We start from the raw sequence: 23,637 nt of genomic DNA, 5'->3' as shown, positions 1-23,637 counted from the left end.
CGTATTTGTTGTTTACTAATTGTACTTCCACATAAATCCTTATCTTCACCAAGTGGATAATATTCTTCTTTACGAGACTGATTTAAATCATGTAGGTCTTCTATGTTTATTGAAAAAGACCAATTATACCCTAAATCAGGCATATCATACCCCCATTTATTAATTCGCATATTAACTAAATGTCCTTCTTTATAAAATTTAATTGTAAGCAGGTAGTTAAATTCAATGAGGAAAGGTGTATGGTCAGTATAACCAGGTGTTGTGGTTGTAAATTTTACTTGTTTCACAAAACGTGCTGTTTTCTTTAAAGATATATATTGTGATAAATCACTGAATCTAATCAAGTCATTCGCATCTGTAGGGTTTGGATAATTGATTAATTTATAAGTATTCTTCATATTAATATTTTTACTTACACTATATTTTTGTCGTTCAGCCTGTGCCTTTGTATAATAATTTGATAAATCAATATCCTGAGAGGATTTTCCAAAGATAGAACCATCTTTTCCAACATAGGTCATTTATATTAGATAAAAAATGATATCATAAAAATTTTCATTATTGTTGAGTTGAAATAATACATATAAACATAATTGGCCACAACATTTAGAATTAATTTCTTGAACTTGGAATGTTTGATAAACACCATTCTGTAAGAATTGTATTACTTCAACAGGTGGTGGCATACCATAACTATCAAAATAATATTTATCCTGACTATTATGAATACAAACCCAATGAGAACCATTCTGTGTGTCTAAATTCATAATAATATTCTTTGTATTCTTATTTATATGTGTTAATTCATCTCTCATACAAATAACCACATTATCAATTTTTAGTGTTTTACAATACTTAGCTAGTTCTATATTTGACGTTGTATTCTTTCCAAATTGTTTAAACCATTTATCCATTTATTTATGAGAAAGATACAATCCATTACCCCGTTTAGTTAGTTTAACACCCGCTTGAGCGATAGAGGAAAGCATATCTCCAACCAACAATCTAGCTTTATCAGGTAGACTTTCAAGTTTTTGAGCAAAATCTACAATTACACCACTTCCACTAATTTGTTTCTCCAACTCCTTGTTATGTCTTTCCAATTCTTTTTGAGCTTTTAGTTGTGCCTTCCTTTCGTTAGCAGTTTTTACCGCTGCTGAAATACCACCAGTCAATGCTCCCGCCGCACTTAAACCAGCAAATAAAGGAATTAGAAACGGGAGAAATCCTCCTCTTGACTCATCTATTGAATATTTCTTTAACATAGGTTTCGTCATTTTAATTTTAAGTGATCCAACATCATTTAGTGTTTTTACTTGTGTGTGTGTGAGTAAAACATCAATTCTTACAGCTCCTTTTCTTTGAATTGTATTAACATTAATAATACAAGGCTTTTGATTTTGAATACAAGATGTTAATTTATTAAGATTGATTTGATTAACATATACCCCAACCATTTATTTATGAGAAAAAACCTATGTGATATTAATCATAACACCATTATCTGTATTAATCTGTAATTCTGTTTCCTCCAAAAGCAAACAATATGCATTAACCTCTTCACTCTCCCCTCTTTCAATGTATAGAGAAGTATCCACTCGATTAGACTTTATAGTTTCCTTTTGAGAACTCAGGTCAATTGCGTAGATTGTATATAAACCTTTAAATGCAACCATATCCAAAATAGGATCATTATTACCATTACTTTCACACACCTTTTGGTAGGACTTGTAGGCTTCCGCATAATCATTTTTTTCCCAATCAATTTCCAATCTATCTCGCGGATAAAATGTGCCATCAAGAGAAACCCGAAGTTGTTTCACCTTAGCATTATCACTCAGCGCATTATTCTTATTAGTACCGTCCTCTCCATCTGGTTTTTTTAAAATGAGCCAGAGGTATCGTGGCTTTCCTTGAAGAACACCCAAATTCCAAGTGTAGGTAGTGTGTTCCAGTTTAACGTGTTGACATCTTCTTTTAAGGTATGATACATTTAGCGGTTTCTTTGAGTTAAGTCTTCTATTTAACATCTCTTCCGTTTTAAGATTAGGAGTATATTCACTGATATACCAACACAAATCATTAATAACAAATTTATTGTTGTCTCCAAAAGCATTTTCATCCCCAAAAAGCAACCTATTTACATTATCATTCCTTTGTAGTTGAAATCTAATTTTAAGACCATACAAAACTTTATCATAATCGCAAAATCCAAATATACCTTTAAGAGGTACTGCTACGGTAAAACTATTCACTGCTTTTGTTTCATCATTATACATTGACTTCCTTTGACTATAACCAGGGTCTGCGTTTGTACCCGTTGACATATCAGGAATAAAACCTTCAACAGCTCCCTTACCCATTCTATCACTAAACGAATATAGTGTAAATTTCATCATTTCAGATGTAGCAGAGACATAATCAACCGCTTCAACCTCTTGTGTTCCAATATACAGGCGGACACTGTCAAACATTTTCCAGAAGAAATCATTTACGAGTGTAGCATTAGTATTATTCGCAGCCTTAGTGAATTTAAATTTACACAGCAAGAAACTATCAGCTATATTCAAGTAAGTTTGTTGATTATTTATTTCAAAACTTTTTGTTCCGTTTGAATTCCAGTCTGTTCCTGTTATAGCATTTACCTTAAAATAGTCTTCCTTTTTAGTGGAGTTTGAAATGATAATCGTATCATCCAAATCATAGATACTATCAATCGCTTCCATACTTGTATTTATATAGCATTAAAATTGTTGAAACCCTGACCCAAGTATTTTAATGATTTTTTGTCGTTCTTGTGAAGATAGTTGAGTTTTACCTTTTTTTATTTCTTTGATTGCTTGTAATTTATGAGACTCCTTTTGAGCATCTTTTATACTCTTTATAGCACCCGCAACGGAGCCCACGGCAGAAGCAGTTGAACCAATTAGGTCTTTATGTTTAAGGATGGTTGAACCAATACCCATTAGAGTATCAATTATCCCATCTCCTTTATTTCGAAATTGATGACCTACACCTCGTTGTCTCTTAGGTTTATAGTATCCTCTACCCACATACCTTGTATAGTCTGGTGAAAGGAACATGCCCTCCCCTGTAATTATTTTATATTTTCCCAACTCGTGTTTTCTCACAATAACCATTATTTATTTATTGAAAAACTTCACGTAGGTGAATTCTGATGGATATAATTTCATCATTAAAGGATATCATACGATTATCTTGGTCGGTTATCCTAAAATTTACTCTGTATATGGTTTTTCCTGACACAGGTAAATAGACAAGATTTTTTGGTTCCATATTAAATTTATAACCAATCGGGGTTGAGTATGCACTGAATGAAAATATTGTATTTGTTCTTATTCCATCGTTATAAGCACCATCAATCAAATCACAATGAATTAATACTGAATTTATACCGGAGGATATTTGGATAACATTATCACTGTAAAACGTCCCGTTATTTTCAATCTTTTTTGAAGAGAAACCCAATAGCTCTCTAAACGAATTTTCAATCGTGAAATCAACTTTATAATTATTTTTAAGTTTAATAGTTGATTTTGAAGTGTGTTTTTGAATATCTATTACAATATTTTTTGGTTCATCACCTTTTTCTTTCATAAGGCGAGAGACTTCTGAAGATATTTGAGAAATCTCGTAAGCTCCAGGTGAAACAGTTATAGTTTTATATCCACTTCCTGGATTATAACTAAACTTGCTGTTTTTCTCTGTGATATTAAACAAGGTATTATAAGTTTCCATCGACAATAAAGATGCCTCATATGAGGTAAGGGGGTCAAGTTGTAGTGGGTAAGGGAATGAAGCTGTGTAATCGCTCGTTGTGAAATTAAAACTAAGAATTGTGCTTCTCATCTTATTTAATATCGAATAAAATATCTTTGTATTGACATTTATTAATTATTTTCATATTCATCAACTGATCTAAAATGGCTGAGGATTCATTAAAACAATTGTTGTTTCCAGCCTTCTTACTACCTAACAACAATAATAGCCTATTAACTAATTGTGATGGGTCATTTGGAAGAAAACTAACACCTGAACCAAGTTTACTTAAAGCATCAATAATATGTTTCTCCTTCTCATTCTTCTTACTTTTACCAGCAACAGAAACTCCATAATCAAGTGCATTTAACAACTCAATATATACCCTATCTTCCTCTCTTTCCATATCAAGTGGTTCCTCAAAATATTTTGAACCGCTGAATCCGGGGTTTGTTAGAAGAAACATTAATCTTGGAGTTAATTTAACATTTGGTTGAGTAGAACTCAAGAACATCAATTCATCATTAAATATCAATACCTTTTCTTCCACAAGATGAAACACTGCTGGTTCTTCTGTTGGAATGAGACCTGCTCTGGTTTTTGAACCCGCCGAATATTCATTGTTTTGAAGAGCTTCCACAACATAATTAGGGGGTTGATTTACCTGCTCAAGTTTCCGAAATAATCCCTCGTCATCATATTCTAATTCACCAAGTTCTTGTTTTGTTATCTGACTAAAATCTTTGAGCATTTGAAGTTTTTTCGGAGTAAATTCTACCGTGGGAACTGTAGGTGAGTGTTGAGTTTTCAAAAGTGGTTTAAAGAATTTCTCTTGTTTTCTTTCAAAGGCTTCTTCACCAGTTAGTTTCTGTCTCCGTTTCTTCTTTATCTCTTCCTGTTGTTTAACAACTTTTGAAACTAATTGTTGATGTTCCTTAAACTTTCTTTCTCTTTCTTCGGTATTCATTTTCTGTATTTATTTATTGAAAAATATCATTTAGTATCTCATCTTGTTTCACAACAATATATTTATATTTTCCAATCGTGTGTTTCATATAATTTTCAAATTCTTTTTTACTACATAACGTAGAGCAATTATCTCTCCAAAAATTATTTACATCTATTGAATTTAACTTAAATAAAATAAAAGTATTGGCATTGTTTCTTATTGAGCGTCGAGGGAGTTGAAAATATGATTGACTAAGATATATACAATTACAAGAAGAATGTCTCCCTCTTGTATAGTAGCTATCCATTACTGTTTGGTTTCTCTCATTAACACAATCATCAAAGATGACGAGGTTCTTTTTTGATTTATCTAAATCTTGAGGTGAAGGTATATCATCCGTATTATCACTGAGAATACAAGTTATGGGTTTCGATTTTGATTTCTGTGTATCACAAAATAATTGTATTATATCTTCAATATTATAATCATTCAGTTTGTTTTGAAGTTTAAATAAACCGATAATGTCTTCCTTTTTAAGACCTGCATTAAAACCCTGTGAGAGTAGTTGATACTCGGGTTGAAAACTTGACTTTGTAAAAATTATTAAATTATCATAATCTAAAAAATTAGGACCAAGGAGCATCTTTAAAAGTAAACAGGTTTTCCCACATCCGCTTGAACCAACTATTAGACATCTCAATGAATTTGGAATGTTTTTATGGTTATTAAACTTTATCTTATTTTCCCAAACGGGTAAAAAATCATTCATTTATATATTTGGAAAACAAGTCATCTAACTTTTTTTGAGCTATTTTAGAAACTCTATATTTTATCCTGAGTTCGGGTTTAATTTCAAAATAATTCATTATTTTATTTATATAGTATCTTGTATTAACATTTCCATTAAAATTATTTTGAATAATAAATATCATTAAACCCTTATACATTTCCTCAATACAAAGAGTCTCTTTCCTTGTAAGAAATGGTGTATTATCACCATAATGCTTAACATTCATCTCTCTTATTAATCTTGTAAAGTAATTCATTTTTGGTTCTAATTTAAAAGAGTTATATGTTTTTTTATATTTCTTATTATCATTAATTAGAATATAATCACAGAATAAACATTGTTTATATGAACCCTCATTATTAAGCCCTATTCTATCACAAGCTGGACAATTCTCTAATTTATCATATGGAGAGTCTGGAAATTCTAAATATCCTTCAGAACTTATCATATTTATATAGTAAATTTTTACTTAAACTAAACGCAAGTTTATTCATTAATAAATACAATGTTTCAAAGCACAAAAGACAAATTTCAATCAATCTCTACTTCGGTGGAAGATATAGAAAAATATGTCAAAGATGTTAAATTGAACAAAGATAAATATGGAAATTTTTGGGTAAAACCAGTTATGGAAAATAACATGAGCCCCTCTATTTCATTTAAAGGAAGAGCTCTAACTATACCTGGAAAGACATCCATTAAAGTAAATCTAACAAAAGTTTCTCCTCTACTCCTGGCAATTTATTCAAAGCTTGAAAAAGTGATTGACCACGATACTTTGAAAAAGAATGATAAGACCATTAATAATTCTAGAGGAGACATTTGTATTTTCTTTAATAATCCAAAGGGTGTAGATCTAAGTAAAATGAATGATGTTAATATTTCTGGTGAAATGTCATTTCGTTCTATGATAGTTAGAGATTATTTAAAGATAACTTTTGATATTAAAAATGTAGAGATTGAATCCGTTAATGAAAGAAAGTATATTGGTATAGATGGAAAGGTTTTTTCTGCTAATTAAATATGAGTCATTACAGCAGTGAAGATTTTACTATTTCATTGAACTCGGACGATAGTGATGATAGTATTTCATTGAACTCGGACGATGGTGATGATAGTATTTCATTGAACACAGATGATAGTTATGATACTAATAGTTTGTGCTCAAATGATAGTTATGAGAGTAGCTTTATTGATGACTCTGAGTATGATTCTGAGTATTCATGTGATAGTTATGACTTAGATGATTCTGAGTGAAAAAGTGTTTTAGTTTAAGCACAGCGATATATATAAAACGGAGCTGTAAAGCTCAAAAGTGTTTTATTTTAAGCACAGTGATATATATAAAACACCACGTTTTCTCACGCTATAAATATGGTTTATTGTGATACTTGCGAGAAGGAAGTAAAATATTATAAACAACATATTCTCACCGCAAAACATACATACAACATTTTAAACAAACTTTCCCCTCTTCCACCTGAAACAAAACACTGTTCTACATGTAATAAAAATATCCTCAAGAAAGGCTTCAAAATACATCTTAAAACAAATCTACATTTATCAAATTTTATCACAACTAAAAACTCTGATGGAGCATTCAAAGGACATATTAAAATAAGAGTCTTTAACTTCAAACCTCCTGAACCAGAGTCTATAGTTGATGCTGTAGAAATAGTTAAACCTGCTGTTCAAACGTTGATTGAAAAAACACTAAAGGAAATGAAACCACTTAAATTTTATATGGGAGTAAAATTAGAAATGACAAAGGATGAAGGAGTTATAGATGCACCATACATGAGAACTGAGCCACACTTTATATCTTCATATCAAGATTTTAAAACATCAGGAGTCTATGATGAACTTATTAAACAAGAGCAAGATGTGGATAATTCAATCGTAGGAAGTGGATTCAATATAGGAAAAATTATTTACATAGACATTCATATTCTTAAATCAGATCCTCTAAAAGCTTCTTCTTACATTGATTTACCCAGTGTTATCAAAAATAGAAAAGCAGTTATCAATATCAAAAATAAAGACAATAAATGTTTTCTCTGGTCTATTTTAGCACACTTACATCCTCCACATTTTCATGATGAAAGAGTATCTCATTATAAAAAATATGAGAATACATTAAATACGAAAGATCTAAAGTTTCCGATGACTTTAAATGATATTCCTAAATTTGAAAAGATGAATAATTTATCAGTTAATGTTTATGGTCTAACAGAAACAAACAACATTCAGGTTTTAAAGCTTTCTGACAATTGTAAACAAACTCATATTAATCTTCTATATTTTAATTCAGACGAAAATTCACATTATACATACATCAAAGATATTGCTAAATTAATAAAACCACAAGTCTGTAAGAGAACAAATAAAATATATATTTGTTTGCGTTGTCTTAACTTCTTCAATTCACAAGAAAGATTAGATAAACATTCAAATTATTGTGGCGAACATAAATCAACGGTAATCAATATGCCTAAAGAAGGCTCAAAGATCACATTCAAAGATGAAAATAAAAAGATCAAACATCCATTTGTTATATATGCTGATTTTGAAAGTATTTTAGAAAAAATAGATACTGCTTCTCCAGATCCAAAAGAATCATACACAAATAAATATCAAAAACATACTCCTTGTGGTTTTTGTTATTATATCAAATCATCCGTTGGTGATAAATATAACAAGTTAGAGATGTATAGAGGCTCAAATACCCCAGAGGAGTTTGTGAAACGACTAGAAAAAGACTGTGTTCGATTAACCAAGATAATGAGAGAAACCAATAAACCAATGTCCTTAACAAGTAAAGAAAAAAAGGAATTTATAAAAAACAATGTCTGTCATATTTGTGAGGAGAAAATTGGTAAAGGTCTAAAGGTTAGAGACCATTGTCATCTCACTGGTAAATATAGAGGTCCGGCTCATCAAAGTTGTAATATTAATTATCAACTCCCCTCTTTCATTCCTGTCTTTCTTCATAACAACGCTCATTATGATACACATCTATTTATCAAGGAACTCTCAAAGACTTCTGGAAGTATCTCAGCAATTCCAAACACGGATCAGAAATACATTTCATTCACAAAAACAATTCACACATCTCCTATTACTCATATCAGATTTCTTGATACATTTAAATTCATGGCAAGTCCATTGGTTAACTTGGTTCAAAATCTAAAAGATTTTCCATGTCTTTCAGAGTATTTTTTAGATAAAGATTTTCTAACACAAAAGGGAATTTACCCCTATGACTATATGGACTCATTTGAGAGATTCAATGAAACACAACTTCCTTCAAAAGAAAATTTCTATAACAAATTAAATAATAGTCATATATCTGATAAAGATTATGTACACGCACAAAATGTTTGGGAAAAATATAACATCAAGAATCTTGGCGAGTATCACGATTTGTATCTCAAAACTGATGTGCTTTTATTGGCCGATGTATTTGAAGCCTTTAGATCTGTTTGTCGCACTGGATATGGATTGGATCCTGCTCACTACTACACAGCACCTGGATTGGCCTGGAGTGCGATGTTGAAAATGACAAAACAAGATTTGGATTTGATAACCGATGTTGATATGCTTTTGATGATTGAAAAGGCAAAAAGAGGTGGAATTTCACAAGTCTGCTCGAGTAGATACGCAAAAGCAAATAACAAATATCTTCCAAATTATGATCCAACGAAAGAGAGTTCTTACTTGATGTACTATGACGCGAACAACCTGTATGGCTGGGCAATGTCTCAGGCTCTTCCTTATGGAAAACTTAGATGGGTAAAGGAAAAAGACTACAAAAACGTTTTACAAGATGTATGTATCTCTACACAAAAAGAATTGGATGAAGAAAAAGTTGGTTATTATTTTGAAATTGATTTAAAATATCCAGAGGAACTCCATAACCTACACAAAGATCTCCCATTTGCTTGTGAGAAAGCAAGTCCAAAGAAAGAATGGTTGAGTGATTATCAACGATCGTTTGATATAGGTGAATCAACAGAAAAATTACTTACTACATTATATAACAAGAAAAATTATGTTCTACACCAAAGAAATTTGCGACAATATTTATCAAAAGGTCTAAGAGTAGAGAAGATCCATAGGGTTCTAAAGTTCAATCAAAGTCATTGGTTAAAGGGGTACATTGATTTTAATACACAAAGAAGAACAGAGTCAAAAACAGATTTTGAGAAAGACTTTTATAAATTGATGAATAATGCGGTCTTTGGTAAGACTATGGAGAATGTGAGGAAAAGACAAAATATCAGACTATCAACATCTTGGGAACAAGCATCAAAATTAATTAATAGACCGAGTTTTACTCGAGCTGAGGTCTTTACTGAGAACTTTTGTGCGATCCATTTGATTAAAGAGAGTATTGAAATGAACAAACCTATTTATATTGGAACAACAATTCTTGATTTATCAAAGTCATTAATGTATGATTACTTTTATAATAACTTGAGGAAGAAATATCAAAATGATGTTAATCTACTTTATATGGATACAGATAGTTTTATTTTGAAAATTAATACCAACGATGTTTATTCAGACATGAAAAGAGACATTAATATCTATGACACGAGTAATTACAGTCCAGAGAGTGAGTTGTTCTCTTCTAAAAATAAAAAGGTGATTGGAAAGTTCAAGGATGAATTAGGAGGAAATGTTATGAGTGAATTTGTGGGATTGAGGTCAAAGGCTTATGCTTATAAATACATTGTGAATAACGTTGAAAAGACTGATAAGAAGTTAAAAGGTGTAAAGAAAAATGTTATTAAAGAAACAATAAACTTTAAGGATTATTATAACTGTTTAACAACAAAGAAAGAAGAGTTTAGAAAGATTAATGGAATAAGAAGTTATAAACATCAATTATATTCAGAAGAGATAAATAAGAAAGCATTGGGGGCTTTTGATGATAAGAGGTTTATTTTAGAAAATGGAATTGATAGTCTCCCTTATGGTTATATAAGTATATAAGTGATAAGATATATATATAAGTGATAAGATATATATAAGTGATAAGATATATATAAGTGATAAGTTAAAAAGGAGGGGGGGGGGGGGGTTGGGGATTTTAACGGGCTACCGCCGCCTTTTTTACTATTATATAAATGATAGAACCAAGTATCAACCAGACTAAAGAGTGGAGGTGTAATCAACCTTGGTATATAAATGGAAAACATAATGAATGTGAAAAATATCAAATAGGTATAATTGAAAAGGCAACTGGTAAAAAAGTTCACAAAACAAATAAGAGAATTAATTTAAATACCGGTGAATTGGGTAAAAAAGATGGAAATATTTTTGAGTGGATGGAAAACTTTGATGGTTGTCAGGAAAATATATACTTTAATTTAAAAATGGTATGTGGCACTGGAGGCGCTCAAGCAAGAACATTGAGGGAGGTTTACCATTTTATCTTAGCTCAGTTAAAATATCTTAATAAAGAACCAAACTCAAACATATTTTTTGTTAATATATTAGATGGTGAAGAGAGTTGTAGGAGAATTAAATTATTTCCCACGCATAAACAAATATTTGTAGGGTCGTTGTTTGAGTGGGTTATATTCACCAGATGATATTAAGAGTAAAAGGTTAAAAGGTCCATGAGGTCAGAAGGATCACAGGTGTTTAAGTGGTCTAATGAATAAGGATAACATGTCAAAAGGTTAGAAGGTTCGTAAAGAACAGGGTGAGAGAAATATAGGTGTTTAGGGGCAATGAGGGAGGGAAAGAATTAATATGGAAGTGAATGGGTCAAAGATTAATCTGCCAGATGATATGTAGAAGAAGGATGATAGGTCTATAAGAGAAAACAAATATTTGTAGTGTTTGAGTGGTCTAATGAACAACATTAAGGATAGGTACTACAGACAAAAGGTTCATAAAGATGAGGGTGGGAGAAATAGAGGTGTTTATGATTTTTGAAAAAGACAAGGGGGTAAATGACATTAGATAGGGATTTCCCATGTTAAACGGAGGTGTCCCAGAAGCAACATTATTACACTACTGAGATGCTTTTCCATTCCATATTGTCCGAATGCCTTTCTTAGACAGCAACATTCCTAAAAAGCTATTTTATGGTACAGTTGCAGGTGAAATAATTTGGACTGTGAGAGCAACCACACACAGATCTGAACTTGTCAATAGATTAAAACAACTAGTCAGACGTATGTTAGCGCAGGGAGCTACATTTGGTAGATTAAGAACAAGTTTTCTTTAATATCACAAGAAGACACCAAACCGAATTATTAAAATACAATACGAATAGTAAAAATATTATTAATGAGATCTTGATGTAAATACAGTACAATATAAGAATTAAATATACTACAAATCAATGTTGCTAGGAATCAGTAGTTGCTAGGATACAGCAGCATGCCAAAAAACGTTATGGGTAACAGTTTGGACATTCAAATACAGTTTGATCCAGAGGTAGGTGGTGTGGTCATGCTGGTTGGTAGATATGGTTTATTTAAGGTAAGATGTGCATGATTTAATGATATTGTGGGGGATACCCCATAGAGGTGTTCGTAATTCAGTAGCACGGGACCAGTGGGACTATTGACGGTATGGGCGTGGCGTGCGCTCGGTTGTGGGAGCCACACCCCTTTAAGAGGATCGGGCGGAAGTAATGGGGGATATAAAAAGAGAGGAGTTCCGGTCGGGGAAAAGTTTTTTTGGAAATAAAGGAGCCTGGAACAAGTCAAGAAGTTTTTAACCTTTCGTTGCCCGCAACTCCGACATTGGTGACCCCGTCTTGCTCTTGGACGTTTTCGGAGCTTTGAACGAACATGGCGACAAGCGCAGTTTCGATCAAACTCCCAGAGTTTTGGGAACGACAGGTTGCCGTCTGGTTCGCACAAGCTGAGGCCCAATTCGCCAATCGGAGCATCTCTGCTGACGACACTAAATATTATTACGTCGTGTCTGCGCTCAGCGGCTCCACGGTGACAAGGGTGGTGAGCCTTCTCCAGGATCCTCCGGAGGGCGGCAAGTACGAGATGCTAAAGGCGCTGCTGCTTGATACCTTCGAGCTCACCGAGGCTGAGCGCGCCCGTCAGCTCCTTTCTCCACCCGGTCTGGGCGACTCCAAGCCATCAGAGCTGATGGACCACATGTTGTCTCTCCTGGGAGGCCACCGGCCATGTTTCCTCTTCAAAGAGTTGTTCTTGCAGCAGCTGCCAGGACAGGTACGGTCAGCCTTGGCCAACTCATCTGTTAAGGATTTCCGCGCCCTGGCCAGGGAAGCAGACACGTTTTTCTCCAGACAGCAATGCAGTGTGGCTGCATGGGACCCCGCCCCCGTCGAACCTACGCTGCTGGCGGGCCACTACTATGGCCCAGCGGCAGAAGACCCCAGGCTTGTGTTTTTACCACACAAGGTTTGGTCCCAAGGCCAAGGCATGCCGGCCACCCTGCAGCTTCAGCGTGTCATTAACTGCCATGAGCGTCGGCCGTTCGGGCAGTTTGTTGTTCATTTCGGACACCGAATGTGGACGTCGTTTCCTCTGTGACACAGGTGCCCAGGTGAGCGTTCTGCCTGCGTCGGCATTGGACCAGGAGGCCGGGAGTCACGGCCCCACCCTGGAAGCCGCCAACGGCAGTGCCATTCAGACTTTTGGTAAACGGAACGTGGCACTGTGTTTTGGCGGGCAGCGGCTCACATGGGATTTTGTCACAGCGAGGGTGTCCACCCCCTTGCTGGGCGCTGATTTCCTTTGTGCCAACGGCCTATTGGTGGATGTTAAAAATCGGCGGCTCATTAATGCGGAGACATTCAGTTCATTTCCATGCTCGCTGAGCGGGTTCGGCTCAACGACGCTTGCTTGCACGCTCTCGACTTCTGATGAGTTCGCCCGCCTCCTCACCGAGTTCCCGGCCCTTACACAGCCCACCTTTTCAGCCGTTGTCGTCAGACACGGGGTGGAGCATCACATTCCGACCACCGGCTCACCTGTCTATGCCCGGGCTCGACGCCTCGACCCGGGGAAACTCGCTGTTGCAAAGGCGGAGTTCGACACGTTGGAGCGTCTTGGCATCGTACGACGGTTTGACAGCCCGTGGGCCTCGCCTCTCCACATTGCACCGAAGCCGGGGGGTGGTTGGGCGCCCGTGCGGGAATTGCCGCCGCCTTAACGATGCCACTACCCCCGACCTCTACCCAATCCCGCACATCCAGGATTTTTCTGCCCGCTTGGCCGGTAAAGTTTTTTTATTCTATGGTGGACCTCGTTCGTGGTTACCACAAGGTCCCCGTCCGGGCACAGGACATTCCTAAGACCGCAGTGATTACACCGTTCAGGCTTTTCGAATTCCTCCGCATGCCTTTTGGGCTCAAGAACGCGGCCCAGGCTTTCCAGCGCCTGATGGACAGCGTGTTACGGGACTTGCCATTTCTGTTTGTCTATCTGGACGATATTCTCATCGCCAGCACTTCCAGGACGGAGCATATGCTTCACCTCCGAGCGCTCTTTGAGCGCCCCAGGCAGCACGGTCTTATCATTCACCCAGCCAAGTGCTTGTTCGGGGTGGCCTCAATTGACTTTCTTGGCCACCGCATCACGAGGGAGGGGGTTGTTCCACTGCCATAAAGTAGAGGCTGTGAAGGGTTTTCCGCGCCCTCTCACCGTCAGGGCCCTGCAGGAGTTTTTGGACATGGTGAACTTTTACCATCGTTTCGTGCCCCATGCGGCCCAGCTGATGCGGCCCCTTTATGAGGCCCTCAAGGGCAAGCCTACCAAACGCGCAATTGACTGGACCGAGGAGATGGCCAAAGCTTTCACGGATGCTAAACTGGCCCTTGCCAGCGCAACCATGCTGGCACATCCGTCGGCCGATGCACCGATTGCTCTCACCATGGACGCTTCGGACTACGCTGTTGGCGCTGTCCATGAGCAGTGGGTCAACGGGGCCTGGCAGCCGCTTGCCTTTTTTAGCCGGCAGCTCCACCCTAACGGACAAAAGTACAGTACCTTCGATCGTGAGCTCCTAGGCCTCTACCTAGCTGTCCGACACTTCCGTTACCTGTTGGAGGCCTGCCCGTTCGCGGCGTTTGTGGACCACAAGCCCCTGGTTTTTGCCATTGCCAAGGTCTCGGAGCCGTGGTCTGCCCGTCAACAACGCCAGCTCTCCTTCGTTTCCGAGTTCACGACGGACATCCAACATGTTGCTGGGAAGGATAACACGGTCGCCGATTGTCTCTCCCAGTCCATAGCTGATGCGGTGCACCTTGGCATCGACTTTGCCCGAACGGGGCTTCGACTGGCTGATATGCCGTTCAGGGACACAGAACCATGCTACTATGCGATGTTTCTTTGGGACAGCTTCGCCCCGTCGTACCCACCAGCTGGAGACGGCTGGTGTTCGATGCTGTCCACGGTCTTTCTCACCCGGGCTGGAAGGCGTCGCAAAAGTTGGTGGCGGCGAAGTTCGTTTGGCACGGGCTCAGGAAGGATGTGCGCGACTGGGCCAACACCTGCGTCGAGTGCCAATGCTCAAAGGTGCATCGCCATACCCAGGCTCCATTGGCGACATTCCCAGTGCCCGAGCGACGGTTTGACCATATTAACGTGGACCTGGTGGGGCTCCTTCCCCCCTCCCGGGGATTTACTCACCTCCTCACGATGGTCGATAGGACCACCAGGTGGCCAGAGGCCGTCCCGCTTATGTTTACGACGTCTGCCAATGTGGCCCGGGTGTTCATCGGCACTTGGGTTGCCTGTTTTGGCACCCCCTCGGACATCTCTTCAGACAGGGGGCCCCAGTTTACTTCAGAGCTCTGGGGTGCTGTTGCCCAGAGGTTGGGGGTAAAGCTCCATCGCACGACTGCATATCATCCCCAGGCTAATGGATTGTGTGAGAGGTTCCATCGCTCTATGGTCTATCGCTCTATAACCGGACCACTCAGGGTCAGCCTCTGGGATGACAGTTGGGCCGACAGACTCCCGTGGGTCATGTTGGGCCTCAGGACAGCCCCTAAGGAAGACCTCCAGTCCTCATCCGCTGAGCTCGTCTATGGCCAGCCGCTGCGGGTTCCCAGGGAGTTCATGCCTGACGCCACAAGCCCCTGGTCCGCTGCCCGTCAGCGGTCGGTTCTCCGGGAGAAGGCCAAGATGTTTGCACCGGTGCCCAATTCTCAACATAGTTTGCCTCAGGCCCACGTCCCGCTGGATCTACATACTGCGGAGTACGTCTTTGTTCGCCATGACGCACACCGGGGCTGCTTCGGCCACCTTATGACGGGCCTTTCCGCGTTCTGGAGGTCGGGGACAAGCCCTTCATGGTTGACATCGGCGGCAAACCGGACCACCTTTCGGTGGACCACCTCAAGACGGCTCACTTGGACCTAGACCAGCCCCCTCGGTTGGCCCAACCCCCACAGCGGGGCCGTCCCCTGTCGGATAAGCCCCAGGTTGGCCCGCCTACTGCCAAGCCTCTAACAGTCCCTGCTCGGGTCATCAGGGGTCGTTTCGGCCGGGTGGTTAAGGCCCCCAACAACTGACATGGCCAGTGCGAGGGAATTCTGGGGGGGTGCATGTGGGGGATACCACATGGAGGTGTTCGTAATTCACTAGCACGGGACCAGTGGGGCTATTGACGGTATGGGCGTGGCATGCGCTCGGTTGTGGGAGCCACGCCCCTTTAAGAGGATCGGAGGATGAGAAGGCTCAGGAAGGATGAGAAGGCTCAGGAAAGATGTGCGTGATTTGGCCAACACCTGCGTCGAGTGCCAATGCCCGAAGGTGCATCGCCATACCCCGGCCCCGTTGGCGCCATTCCCAGTGCTCGGGCGACGGTTTGACCATGTTAACGTGGACCTGTTGGGGCCCCTTCCCCCCTCGCGGGGATTTACCCACCTCCTCACGATGGTCGATAGGACCACCAGGTGGCCAGAGGCCATCCCGCTTACGTCTACGACGTCTGCCGATGTGGCCCGGGTGATCATTGGCACTTGGGTTGCCTGTTTTGGTGTCCCCACGGACATCTCTTCAGACAGGGGGCCCCATTTAACTTCAGAGCTCTGGGGTGCTGTTTCCCAGGGGTTGGGGGTAAAGCTCCATCGCACAACTGCATATCATCCCCAGGCTAATGGATTGTGTGAGAGGTTCCATCGCTCGATGAAAGCTGCTCTCAGGGCCAGCCTCAAGGATGACCGACGGGCCGACAGACTCCCATGGGTCATGTTGGGCCTCAGGACAGCCCTGAAGGAAAACCTCCAGTCCTCATCCGCTGAGCTCGTCTATGGCCAGCCGCTGCGGGTTCCCGGGGAGTTCATGCCTGACGCCACAAGCCCCTGGTCTGCTGCCCATCAGCGGTCGGTTCTCCGGGAGAAGGCCAAGTTGTTTGCACCGGCACCCACATCTCAACATAGTTTGCCTCAGGCCCACGCCCCGCCGGATCTACGTACAGCGGAGTACGTCTTTGTTCGCCATGAAACACACCGGGGGCCGCTTCGGACGCCTTATTATGGGCCTTTCCGCGTTCTGGAGGCTGGGGACAAGTCCTTCGTGGTCAACATCGGCTGCAAACCGGACCACCTTTCGGTGGTCCGCCTCAAGCCGGCTCACTTGGACCTAGACCAGCCCCCTCGGTTGGCCCAACCCCCACGGCGGGGCCATCCCCCGTCGGATAAGCCCCCGATTGGCCCGCCTACCGCCAAGCCTCTAACAGTCCCTGCTCGGGTCATCAGGGGTCGTTTCGGCCAGGTGGTTAAGGCCCCCCAACAACTGACATGGCCAGTGCGAGTGAATTCTGGGGGGGGGGGGGGGGGGGCGCATGTGGGGGATACCCCATAGAGGTGTTCGTAATTCACTAGCACAGGACCAGTGGGACTATTGACGGTATGGGCGTGGCGTGCGCGTGGTTGTGGGAGCCACGCCCCTTTAAGAGGATCGGGCGGAAGTGATGGGGGATAGAAAAAGCGAGGAGTTCTGGTCGGGGAAAAGTTATTTTGGAAATAAAGGAGCCTTGAACAAGTCAATAAGTTTTTAACCTCTCGTTGCCTGCAACTCCTACAATATTATCATATTATAGAGTGTGTAAGGAAAGTTATAAATATATGACAATACATTAAATCCTATAGCGAGTAAAGTTGGAACAAGTGATGTTGCATTGATGGGTTGACTGACTGCCTGGACACAACTGAGGTTGTGGATCTTCTGATGTACCATCTATTGATGTGGATCCATGATCGAGGTTGTGGATCCGCCGTTTGGAGATGTCCTGGGCTGAAAGGATTGAAACCTCGAGGAAGAGCGGTGCCCAGCTGATGATCCATGCAGTCAGGAAACTAATCAATTGCTTACAGGTTAAGGTTCTTGCTTTAGGTAGAGGAACTATGTTTTGAGGTTTACAATTTAAATAAAGTTGAATATGGGATGTTGTGAAATTAACATCATTTACAGCAATCCTTTAAATTATTTATATTTAAGTTTAGAAACAACCAATACTGAACAATTAATTAAATGCATTTTTAAGTAAGAATTGAAAAAGAGAAATAAGAATTGAAAATCATAAGAGATAGAATTGTGAGAAACAAAAATAACAAACGTTAGGCCTAGGTCCCCCGTCGGTGAAGTGATGTGAGTTGACAAAGTGGAAAGCGCAGGAAACATGGAAGAGTCGATAATATTTGTGAGTGGGTTGGAGACACACCCACACACCAGATTAGAAGTTAGTAGTTCGTTTATTTTTCAAGATATTCCGCTCACAAGGTTCAGACATATACGGTGGCGGCCATCTTGGATTTTGACGTGGCGACCCCATTTTCAATAGCGTTCTGCCTTATGCCTAGATACAGTCGCGCACCAGGTTAGAAGTGAGTAGTTGGTTTATTTTTCAAGATATTCTGCTCATAAGGTTCAGACATATATGGTGGCAGCCATCTTGGATTTTGACGTGGCGACCCAAATTTCAATAGCGTTCTTCCGTATGCCTAGATACACCCACACACCAGATTAGAAGTTAGTACTTCGCTTATATTTCAAGATATTCCGCTCACAATTTTCAGACATGGCGGCGGCCATCTTGGATTTTGACGTGGCGACCCAATTTTCAATAGCGTTATTCCTTATGCGTAGATACAACCACACACCAGATTAGAAGTTCGTAGTTCGTTTATTTTTCAAGATATTCCACTCACAAGGTTCAACGCATGCACGCACAGACGCACACACGGACGGAGGGTAAACCATAGTCCCCCTTTTGCTCCGCGGTGCGATGGGGGACAAAAAACAACAAGATGTGTGTGTGTGTGTGTGCGTGTGTGCGTGTGTGTGCGTGTGTGTGTGTGTGTGTGTGTGTGTGTGTGTGTGTGTGTGTCTGTGAATAAGAGAGATAGAATTGTGAGGAACAGAAATGAAAAAACCAGATGTGTGTGGCGCCATAGCGAAGGGTTCACTTATTTGTAGAATACTAGGACGTGCCCGTACGTGGGTGCCCGTTCCTTGCCAAAAAAAAAAAAAAAAATGTCTTCGCCCATGCATGCATGGGCGTGCCCGTAAGTGCGTGATGTGACCGTACAATGAATGTATCGTCCCGACGCCGCAGCTCGGATGGCGCTGCAGTTAATCGGGCCTGTATCGGCAGAGTTATTATAAACGTGTACTACAATCGATCGTACCTTACAGCATCTGCTCGCCACGTTCAGCATCAGTACGTCGTCACTATGACTATCCGTAAGTCCGGAAGTGACGTCCTCATTTGACTGTCCGGAAGGTCGCATATCGCAGTTACGATGAATCGCAAATTAGTTTTAATTAGTTTTAAAACATAGTTTAACGCCAACATAGCGCCAACATAGTTTGCCAACGTGAAATAAATGAATACGCTCTCAAATGTGCCGTCCGAGGCAGAGTCTGTTCGCCACGTTCGGCACACGTGATAGCTCGCTGCTCTCTGATTGGTTGAATCGTTTTTTGGACATAGCTCGGTAACTACTTCTCCGATTAATATGAAACATTGAAAAGGCACATCCTCAGGTCCCCAGCAATATACCTGGCAAGTTTCAAGTATATCGGACCCGTGGTTGTCGAGAAACAGCGGTCACAGACACACACACACACAGAGATTACTGGAATTATAGATAGATGTATTGTGTTTTTTATTAAATGTGTCATCAATTGTGTTTGAGATTTCCTTCTGTGCCCTTGTCGTTCAAATAAAGCATTAATTTCTTAAAATGATGTGGCTTGCCTTGTGGTCCTGCCATTTAGCCACTCCGACATTTGAGTTTAATTTGTGTGCCTGGAGTGCTAAATTTGTAGTAATCCTGAGTTTGGTTACCAGTTTGTTAGAATACACATGGAATATAACTGACATTCAACCACCCAGGTGGAGATTCATGTGAATTACAGATCGCATGCTAATTTTGAATCACGATCAGGGCCCCCAGCTTGGTAGGTAATTGCCCTAATAACAATTATTGGGTCGTTGCTATCTTTGTGACTTTATACGTACACATACATGTGTTTGGAAGGATGGAAGCTCGAAGTACGTACACACACACACACACACACACACACACACACACACACACACACACACACACACACACACCAAGAGTCAAATATGCGTAACCCACAACTCATGTGGATGTATTAAAATTTTGTTATCTTGGGGGAGGTGGAGAGTGCAGTGAAAATTCCAGAAACTAGCTTTATCCGAAATACGTCTAAAAATAACAGTACACATTATTTTGCCCACAGTTCCATGTATTTTTTGGCTTAAATATTCACTTTGTTGGAGGCACAGATGTAGATGTGAAGCTTGCAGGCTTTAGAGTTACAAAAGGTAGAAAGAAGAGAACATGAGTAACAATTACTACAGGGAAGAGGAAAAAGTTAAACGAAAAGGGAACACAGTACATTGTTGCACCAAACAGAAAGCTTTAATAATGCCTGGAGTTAATTGACCCTGTTCACAATAGCAACTGAGGAGTGCACAGATGAGGAAACCCATTTGGTGGCCTGGTTACTCTCAAGTGAACGTTAAGGAATTGGTAACGTCACAGAGGGTATGCTGCCAACAGATGCCCTGGCAAGCCAAACGCTCAGGCCATGAATAGGAAGAATTTGAGCATTAAAGGATGCATTGAAGAGCAATGACTGGAATAACGGTTAAAGTCGTGGATTGGGAAACTTACAAGGTTTTCTATAGGTTTTGTATCCACAATCCTTTAGTGACTGAGGCTCATGATTTTTGTTTTGAGTTAAAATTGATTTTTGTCTTTCACAGATTCACCTTCAAAGTGGTTTGTTTGTTTATATATTTCTCCAACACATCAGAACTTTGTAAACATGCTCTCCTATAAGGGTTGTTACGAGTTGCGGAATACAGCATCATGGAGTATGCACTTTGTTTACCAAGTTTGGATTTAATAATATTATTATTTGCATGACCCTCGTCTTCCCTTGCTTTCTTTTCTTTTTTCTTTTTTTACTGTTGAGTCAAGTGTGTGTCTGTCTTTCTCTTCTTGCCCTTTGGACCCCTTGGAAGTGGGATCGTGCCATGATCATGGATGCGATACATGAACCAATCTCCCATGACTCCAGAGATTCCCGAATTTGTTTAAAGCCAGACTTCCACGTCCCTAAATGGGGTTGGTCAATCACACCTGCAGGAACCTTCCAGGCACTGGATAGGGTGGCCCGAGGTGTGAAAGAAGGGATGATCCTCGAGGCTTCTGGCCTACCACAGAGGTGTTAAAGAATGTATCTAAGTGGAAAGGAAGTCAGCGAGGATTCTAGGAAGTAAAACAAAGTCGGTACAGACATAGGGCTCTCAGAGTGGATGGACAATTATTGGAAGTGGTATTGTGTAAGTTGTTTGAGATGTTGCATTTGTGGTTAGTGGCCACAGCTAGAGTTTCCCTGATCAACAAGTTTTGCTCAGGCTTTATTCTGTGCCAGGCCTGTTCATGTGGTTTGAGGTCATTGTATCCGTGGTGTGAACTATAACACTGTGCCTGACCACCTGCTAGGTGTTGCACCATCAGTAGATGCACACCTGTGGCAGTCCGCAGTCCAGTAAATACACATTGCATCTTAAGACATGTATGCTGCAGAGTTCCTGGGAGAATCAGATCCCCATGAACTTTACCAACTCTCAACACAAGCTCATCACAAGTAGTTTTCCTTCTTGTTTTTTCCTCTTGGTATTTTGTAAATACACGTTGTGTATTTACATTACTCTGGCTGTCATTAAGTGTAGGTTAAGTGTAGAATTTACAAAAAATATTTCCTTCAGCAAATGTTTACATTTTGTTTGTTTTTTAATCACAATTGTTCATTCATTCAATCCATACTGACGAAATGATGCCTTGTTGTGCAGACAGTGTGTGGAATCTAGCTTAGTGCCATGTCTCGACAGGTTACCTATGTGCTTAGAGTTTGAGGAAGTTGGTATTTTTACCTGGATCTGGATTCTCGTGTGTTTTTGTCACATTGATCTGAGGCTCCTGGCAGATAGAGAGCTTGTACATAAATCACATGCAGGACAAATAGATGATGACATGATTGTACTTCAAAATGAATTACACTGACAATAGTAGACAAATGTACAAATACAGATGGATTATGGGACTGTCTCACACAACAAGATCTTGTTCACAGACAATAATGTAGTTTCTCATTTCGGAATATAAAGACCTTTTTTTTTTTTACTTCTTCACACTCTGAAAACATAACTGGCATGAAAAAACAAACAAACTACAAGCTATCTCTATCTTGGATTCAAGGCAAGCCAATCAACAAGAAAAAAAGAACATGATATCATCATCATCATATTAAAATATGCAATTTGGTGTTTGTCTGTGTCTGATGAATTTTTGACCCCAATACATTCTGTCGTTACTTATCCAATCTCAACCAAACTTGACAGGATGACGAAGGGTTACACTATGAAGGTTGTAGCACATTCATTTGCCCCCCTCTCCAAGGGTGGGTTTCTCCCCCGAGCGGTTTTTCCCGACCATTACCGTCAAAGGGGTTGCGTGTTGAGGTGTATATTCATATTAAGTTAGCGTTATCGTAACGTTTTTCCAAGGCCGTTCTAATAACAACACCAACGATAATAGCGTAATATTAATGTTATTACAAAACACATACAATGTTATTAATACCAATAATATCCCACCTCCCCAAGGGTTTTTTCTCCTTGAACAAACATCGAGTCAACGTTTATATATAGCTTATCATGGCGTTTCCATGGGAGCAACGGCCCAACGGCCTCTACCAGAAGTAAAAATATAATGAACCACAAACACGTATAATTAGCTTTTTAAACAGTCGCTAATGCTCTTTATAACACTAAATGAGAAATTTGGAGGAATCCCGACATCCGTGAGGTAAGTTTTACTTACAGAACTGAGCGAAGATCTACTGTACTCCATATAACCCACAAGTGTTGGATTAATAACATGGCCCTTCCTGGCACTAACATGGCATTTTTCGTAGCGAACTTTTGAAACTCGCTCCTGCTGTTTAATAGGAAATTGAAAGGAGGAAGCCTGGGTTGTGCTCGTTTACCAAACAGTTAGATAGTGCTTGTCAAGCCAGCTGTTCATTAACGGTTTTGAATGGAGTGCTTGCTCGAATGCTTAAACCACTTGGCGATCTCTCCACAATAAACTTGGTAAATGAACACGCACCCAATGTTCTTGAGACCCGACCATAGATCGACTATAATCTATATACCCCAAAGAAGAATGACCCTTCCTGCCACTCCCGTAGTGAGCGGGTGTACTAGTTACTTAAAGCACAACAGCTTGCGACACAGTTGATGCAGCACCAGCAAGCAGTTACACACAGTGACAAACTTTTATTGGTAGCAGCACATTGTCACAACCAACAGCACAACTTTGTGTGGGAAAATACGTTTGTCAAAGCCTCAGTATCCGGCGTACTGGCCTGGAAATCCTCGAAGCGTGGCTTTTGGGCATACAGTCGATTAACCGTCACATCGACCTTCATGCAACCTATTGCGGATTTGTAATCACCCACAGCCCCACATGTGGGTGTGGATATTAGGCCTGATACCCAAGGCTGGGGCAGACATGAGACACATGACACCAAATTGATGACCCAGATACTTGAAC

General features: G+C 40.2%; 1 protein-coding gene across 1 annotated transcript in view; it reads right to left on the bottom strand.

Annotated features, from left to right (window-relative positions):
- The window catches only part of LOC137436708 (ephrin type-A receptor 5-like), a 386,742-nt gene that overhangs the window by 199,592 nt on the left and 163,513 nt on the right, over positions 1-23,637 (bottom strand). The window lies entirely within an intron of this gene.

The sequence above is a fragment of the Myxine glutinosa genome, chromosome 11 (assembly GCF_964187855.1).
Source record: "Myxine glutinosa chromosome 11, kmMyxGlut1.1, whole genome shotgun sequence".
NCBI lineage: Eukaryota > Metazoa > Chordata > Myxini > Myxiniformes > Myxinidae > Myxine > Myxine glutinosa.
The sequence above is the reverse complement of the archived record's forward strand: the minus strand, read 5'-3'. Positions and strand labels throughout refer to the sequence as shown.